Below are 7,093 nucleotides of genomic sequence, written 5' to 3'. Positions count from 1 at the left end.
AGCCCTGGCTGTTGTAGACATTTAGATTTATTTATTTCAAAGGTAGAGTGACAGAGAAGAGATCTTCCATCTCCTCACTACTCCACCAAATTGGTACAATAGTCACAGCTGCGCTAGGTCAAACCAAGAACCAGGAACTCTATAGTTCTCCTAAGTGTATGAGAGGGGCCCAACCACTTGAGTCATCTGTTGCCGCTTTCCTAGGTGCATTAACAAGGAGCTGGATTGGAAGTGGAGCAGCCAAGACTTAAACTTATTGGACAGTGGCCTTCCTTCTGGGGAACCTAAGAGTATGCCAAGTTTTTGTAATACATCATTTGTAATATACTGGGTAAAATTCAGAACCACTGTGCATGTAAACAAATAGAAAATGTGACTCATACTTAAAGGGAAAAATCACTAGAAGCAAACCTAACTAAAACCATATGTTCCATGTAATAGACAAGATGATTATGGCATTATAAATATTTTCAAGTATTTAAAGGAAATATAAATATGCTATGTTTTATTTAATTGTTAAATCTTTTTCTACTTTCATTTAGTTAAACAGCAAGATGACAAAGAGACAGAAGGAAATATCTTTCATCCAGGGGTTCACTCATCAATTTCCCACAAAAGTCATAGCCAGGCCAAATCTAGGAGCCTGCAACTCCACCTGGGTTTCTCATGTAGGGGGCAGAGACCGAAGCAATTGAGCCATTATACACTGCCTCCCAGGATGCATTAACAGGAAGCTGGATTGGAAGCAGAGTAGCCAGGACTGAACCCAGGCATCTGATACAGAATATGGGTGTCAAAAGTAATAGCTTAACCTGGTGCATGGCAACGTCTGTTCATTATAACAATATGCCAAGCATTAAATGGGGACTATCAGTATAGAAAAAATTGGGAAAAAAAATAGAGGAAATTCTAAAGTTGTAAAATACACTAACTAAAAGGAAATGTCTAAATAAAGATGTATTTTTATTTATTTAGAAATGCACAGTTACATAAAGAGGGAGAGAGAAGGGCAGAAGGAAAGAAACAGTGAGTGAGGGAGAGAAAGAGAGAGTAAGAGAGAGATCTTCCATCCACTAGTTTATTCCCCAAGTGGTCACAATCGCTGGGAGCTGGGACAGGCCAAAACTAGGAGCCTAGAACTCCATCAGGTTTTCCCATATGGGTTTTAGGGGTCCAAGCACTTGGACCATCTTCTACTGCCTTCCTGGGTACATTAGTAAGGAGCTAGATCAGAAGTGGAACAACCAGGACTTGAACCAGCACTCATATGGGATATCAACATTGCAGACAGTGGCCTAATCCATTGCACCATAAAGCCAGCCCCTGAAAGGAAATTTACTAATGTGCTTAATATAAGATGGAAAAGAGCAAAAGAAAGCATTGAAACTTTAAGAGATCCATTGATATTTTCAAGTCTCTATGAGAGGGAGAAGAGAAATGGAAAGAGATTTAATAATTAGTGTGGCAATTTAGAATGCAATCCAGCATCTCAGAACTGGATCTTAGGAAGACAGAGAAAGAAAGGATGGAGGGGAAAATATGTGTTTAGAAACAATGGTAAAACCTTCCAAATTTTTTGAAAGACCTCCATTTATAGATTCAAGTTGCTCAACAAACCCTAATCAGAAGGGATACAAGAAAACTATTCAAGACAAATCATAATCAAACCAATGTAATCTAAAGATGAAGAGAAGAGCTTGAAAGTGGCCAAAGGAAAAACGGCACATGGCACAGTGAGATATAACCAGGTATGCATAACAGCTAGTTCTCCTCACACACCACGACACCAACATCCAGTACCCAATCTGTCTCATAGAACTCACTGTCCCTAGAAACTAAGTCTTGTGTAAATTTCTGTTAACTCAAAGCAGGAGTGCTAAGCCAGCTGCACTGTGCAGGCAATGAAATGTCACTTGCTAAACAGACACCAAGAACTCCCACAAATAGCCACATAGTTGGATTTGGATGACACTTCACAAGTTCTCTGAGAATTCGGCAGCATTCACTAGTACAGTCGCTATGCTCATCTCACAGGTGGGCAAACTGATGTTATATGAATCAGTAGAAGGATGTCTCAGTGGCAGAACCAGAAAGTTGATTCACACCGCACACCTCCCAGCTCGTGCTACCTACCCCATAACCACCCTAGATTGACCACCACATTCAGGGAGCTGCTTCTACCTCTTGAATTCCTAGAAGCACACACTAGTCTCTGGTACTGCACAATCCTTTGACAAAGTAATCTTTTAAATCACAACGTTATTCTCTCCTCCGTCCTTGGCCCTGAGGACCCGATGTTATTTTCCCTCTGGAACAGGGCAGGTGAGCGGTCACACCTACAGGTGGTGGCGCTACCTGAGATCCGCCGCTGTTTCTGCATTCAGCACACGGGGAGCACCTACTCCCTTCCTAGCATCCCCCAAAGCCCACTGGGCCCCTCTTTCTCTCTTACTAACCTTCAAGAACACCGAAACCAACCGCAGAGCCTGTGGATCAGCACCAGTAGAGATACAAAGTCTGGAATCTGCAGAGGAAGATGGCGGAAGTGGGAGGGGCCGGGCGCAGTGACGTCATTGAGGGAGACTGCATTTCCCACCAGACTGAGCATCAATGCATTAAGAGGAGCCCAGTGGGCTTTGGGGGATGCTACCAGAATTCACAGCCTGAGGCACTGTAGGAGTAATGGGAAAATAGATGATATTCATAAGTAAATTTGTATTTTAGTTCTGATATACATCTAGCAGCTAATAAATTTCTCATCCTTTTCTTACAGATTCATTGCAAAGCATAAAAAACTCCATCATACTTCATTTTGTTAGGAAATAACAAATTTATATGATAATGCTTTAAAGTATTTGTTCTCATCCAGTAAACTAATTTGTGAGTCTTCATGGGAATATGTTACTAACTGGGAAACACTGCTTTAGGGTATCTAGTAAAATAAAAGTAGAGTCAGTGCTCCATAATTTTGCGCCAAATTAAACTCCAATATCTGACCACTATTTGCCCAGAAAACATTAAGTTTTATTTATGTATGTATTTGTCTATCATCTATATACCTGTCTATCAAATAATTTATTGTTTTTTTGGGAGGAGGGGTATAATGGATCCAAACTTTAGTTTTCTTTCCCTGGGTTATGCCACAATATAGGCAAGGAGTTTTGCACAGTGGAGTTTGGCACAATGGTTACTCAGAGCTCCCACTACACACTGAGTTTCCTCCTCAAACAGGAAAATTCTTGGCTTGAGTGATCAGATTTGAATATAGGCTTGAGTGGTAGATTAGAGGGTGGGGTAAAAGGAGTGCAAAATTTAGGGTGAATGTATCAGGGTGTGACAGGCTTGACTCTGGCACCAGACCTAACCTTGATTTTCTCTTTTTTATGTTGTATGCTCTGCCTTGTTCAAACTCCAATGTCCTCTCCGGTCCTGTAATTGTCCCTCAGTGATTCTATTCTGAAGATCCAGACAATTGAGCCCTGTTCTTCCCATAGTCCTCTTGCTTCAGACTGTGAAATTCTTAATCTCCTTCCCAGAGCCCTGGACCTCAGAGGTCCCTCTGAAACAGCTGTTGATGTGATATCTGCAGATGCTTACATATCTGGTGGTTGATAGGAAGTCCTGTATCCATGAAAACGGAGAATCAGTGTAAATTTGATTGTGTAGGGACCACATCTAATAATAAAAAGATAAGTAACTCAATCCATTTTTACCCCTAGAAAGGTAAAGACCCTAGAAAACACCCACTTGTTTTCAGCAGGATGTATTGACATTTTCATTGTACAAGTTCATATTTCTTTCATCAAAGTTACTCCTGAGCATTTTACTTTTGATTCTGTTCTAACCAAAATTGTTTCCTTATGTTCACTCTTGGATTGTTCATTTGTTATGGACAGAAATTAAATAGGTTTTTAAAATTAAAACTGGTATATTGATTTCATATCCTGTTACTTTCCTAAACTCACTTATTAACTTCAATACTTTTAATGAATATTATGACGTTCTAAATGTAAGATCATACTATCTTTGAATAAAGACGACTCTACTTCTTCTTCTCCAATCCAGACACCATTACTGCAGCCAGATCATTCTGGTTAGATTCTCCTGTAAAATGATAAGCAAATGTGATAAGAGTGGATGCTTTATTTTATATTATCTACATAAACATATAGGATTTAATAATTAAGTATGTTGGCTGTGTGACTTTCCTATTTTCATTATAAGTTAAAGAATATTCATTTCAATTTCTAAGAGAAGAAAGTAGATAAGTATGCAGCTTTACTGCCTTTTATGCTTTGTATACTTTACTGCTACCATGTGCTTTTTTGTATGAATTTTAATTAAAAATTAAAAGAAGACACTTTTGCATTGATTATAAAGAATGTCTGCCAGCAATAAATTCCATCAGTTTTGTTAAGTTAGGTACACTTCTGATTTTGGAAGTCAGCTGTGTTGTATATGTGATTCTTCATTGATTTTTCTTTTTTTGACATTAAGTTATCCCAGTTCTTTCTCACCAGTATTCTTTCTTTTTTTTTTTAACTGAAGGCAGGAATCTTATCCAATTTTTTTTTAATATTTTATTTATTTGAGAAGTAGAGTTACAGATAGAGGAGACAAAGAGAGAGGGTTTCCACCCACTGGTTTACTCACCAAATGGCTGCAACAGCCAGAGCTGTGCTGATCCAAACCAAGGAGCCAGGAACCAGGAGCCAGGAGCTTTCTCTGGATCTCCCACAAGGGTGCATGGACCCAAGCTCTTGGGGCATCCTTTACTGCTTTCCCAGGCCATAGCAGAGAGCTGGATCACAAGAGGAGAAGGCAGGACACGAATCAGAGTCTATATGTGATGCCAGCACTGCAGGTGGAGGCTTAGCCTACTACACCTTAGTGCCAGCCCCATTGATCAGTATTATTTCTGCTGAAGAGTCAACTACTAATTATACTGGTGTCTTGCTTGAAAGGATCCTTTGGAAAATAAAAGAGGTTCATTTATTTCTCTCTTTGCTTTCAGTAGTTCCTTGTCACTAACTTTTGGCATCTTTGCTTTGAGTTGTCCGTAGATCTTTTTGTATTTACTGTATTTGAATTGCATTGAATTCCAAGTACTAGTGAAACTTCACTAATTATATGGCATTGGTTCTATTTCTAATGACTTTAAGTGGTGGGTTTTTAAATAATTTGGAGTTACTTTCTATTAGTTTTCAGGTATAGATATCTTGAGCTCTTCACACTGCCATTCTGTAAGATGCTCCAGGAATCATGACTTTAAAGATTGCATCCTGAGCGATGGGTGAACCCTCCTTGAGATGATGAGAGATGCAGAGGGAACAGCAGAATGCAGTAAATCCACAATCTTGAATACCAAGTGACTAGACACAAATGAACCCAGACAGAGATCAGTGGAGAGAGCTAAGTATAGATGGTGAGAAATATTTTCAAGCCAGTTGAAAGAGCTTGGCCGCTTTTTCCACTGGGCTCTTGAAGCATTTGGTAGTGCTGCAGAGCCCTTGATTATCATCATCATTTCCAGCTAATCATACTTGTCTCTCTGCCACACACTACAAGAGGCACACTGTATTTATTAGCATACTTTGGGATTGCTCTTTATCTCATGATCTCTTCTTTCTAGGATGCAAGTCAGTAAGTTTCTGTGGCTGCATCTCTGTGAGCCACTATTTCTTTCATTTCAACTCAGCACATCTCCCATTCCTTTCTGTGTGGTCCAGAGAGCTGGGACAATAAGACTAACCAGATTCAACTATGTTATTCAACATTTCAAAAATAATATCCTTTTCTCAATGGCTACACAGAAGAGAATGCATGAATATCTTATGAATGCTCCACCCAGAGTACATTATTTAATAAATACTGATATTTTCATGCTTTGTTTAGAAGTAATTCATTGACCAGTGCATTGGAAGCTGGAAATGTGAGAGCAGATAAGATGTTGAGAACCATGGTTTCAATACCTTTCATGGATCCACTCTATGATAGGAGATGTTGGTAATTCCAAAGCCATCTATCACTCTGTCCCAAGCCTCTTATTAGATTCAAAAGAAGCTCCAGTGAAAGATAAATAACCCAGATGTTATCTACTTGATGAGGACAGATTTTTAATTAGTAAAATAGCACTGTACTAGAAAATATGAAGATGTGAGCAGAAGTGTTTACATAAATGATTTGGGATTTTAGAAAGACAATGAGAACTAAAAGATGAACCAGTGTCTTAGTAGAGTCAGGAATGTGCAAAATTAAAAAGTATGAAGGGTGTGGGTCCATGTAAAACCAACTTATGTTAACCATTGGGTCTGTATAGAAATGAGACTCCTGTGTTCCCATGAAGGCTATGAGCTTCTACAAGTTTCAATTTGCTCAGTTCAATGGGTGACAGTGTAACAGGTATAAAACAAGATAAGCCAACAATTTTTAGTACTTAAATTTAAAGCTGAGAAGCTAATAATTCAGAGTTGGACTCCTTGCTTCTACTTACCACTGTGCTTAGTCACAAATTTCCTTGCTGCCAATCTCAACTTCTTTTCCAGAGCAGGGAAACCTGGTCAGGTTAGATCTAACTCACTGTGCAGTCCAGCCACACCAGTCAAATGGAACCTGAAGGGGGGTATGAGAACGAAAAGAGGGACAAGGGCACAGAGAATGGAGCCAAGACAAATGAACTGATCAAGGCTCATTTATTTCAGCGTCTCAGAGATATTTATACATAACCAGCTGCAGCTCAAGGCAACACAGAAGTTAACAACATATGCAAGCAACTTATCAGGCTTTCTGCAACAGTCATAACATAGTTAATTTTAACAGAGTGCTCTTGTTTAATCATTCTTCAACATGGGAGTAGTGACTTTCTCATCCCAGGAATTCCACAAGCCAAGATTGACCTTGACTTCTCCATGACTTGTCTATGGGATGCCTTCAACTCACCACCTGTGGCCCTCAAGAGCCACAGAAGAAATACATTTTCATTGATCTGATGATAAGCCATGGTACCTACACCAGAGATTTGGTGCAGTTTCATGATTTTGCCATGTCAGTACCTTTTCCTTGTAGCTCCTTTATAATTCCCCCAAACATCCTT

The 7,093-nt window shown here is 39.4% G+C and overlaps 1 long non-coding RNA gene across 1 annotated transcript; it reads right to left on the bottom strand.

Annotated features, from left to right (window-relative positions):
- Window positions 1-3,337: 3,337 nt before the first annotated feature.
- Window positions 3,338-6,641, bottom strand: LOC127489581 (uncharacterized). Its single transcript, XR_007917479.2, has 3 exons — window positions 6,494-6,641; window positions 4,654-4,801; window positions 3,338-4,104 (listed from the first exon to the last, which is right to left on the bottom strand). It is a non-coding gene; the product is annotated as an uncharacterized lncRNA (long non-coding RNA).
- Window positions 6,642-7,093: the final 452 nt, after the last annotated feature.

This window comes from Oryctolagus cuniculus, chromosome 19 (assembly GCF_964237555.1).
Source record: "Oryctolagus cuniculus chromosome 19, mOryCun1.1, whole genome shotgun sequence".
NCBI classification, from domain to species: Eukaryota; Metazoa; Chordata; class Mammalia; order Lagomorpha; family Leporidae; genus Oryctolagus; species Oryctolagus cuniculus.
This window is presented reverse-complemented; position numbering and strand designations above follow the sequence as displayed.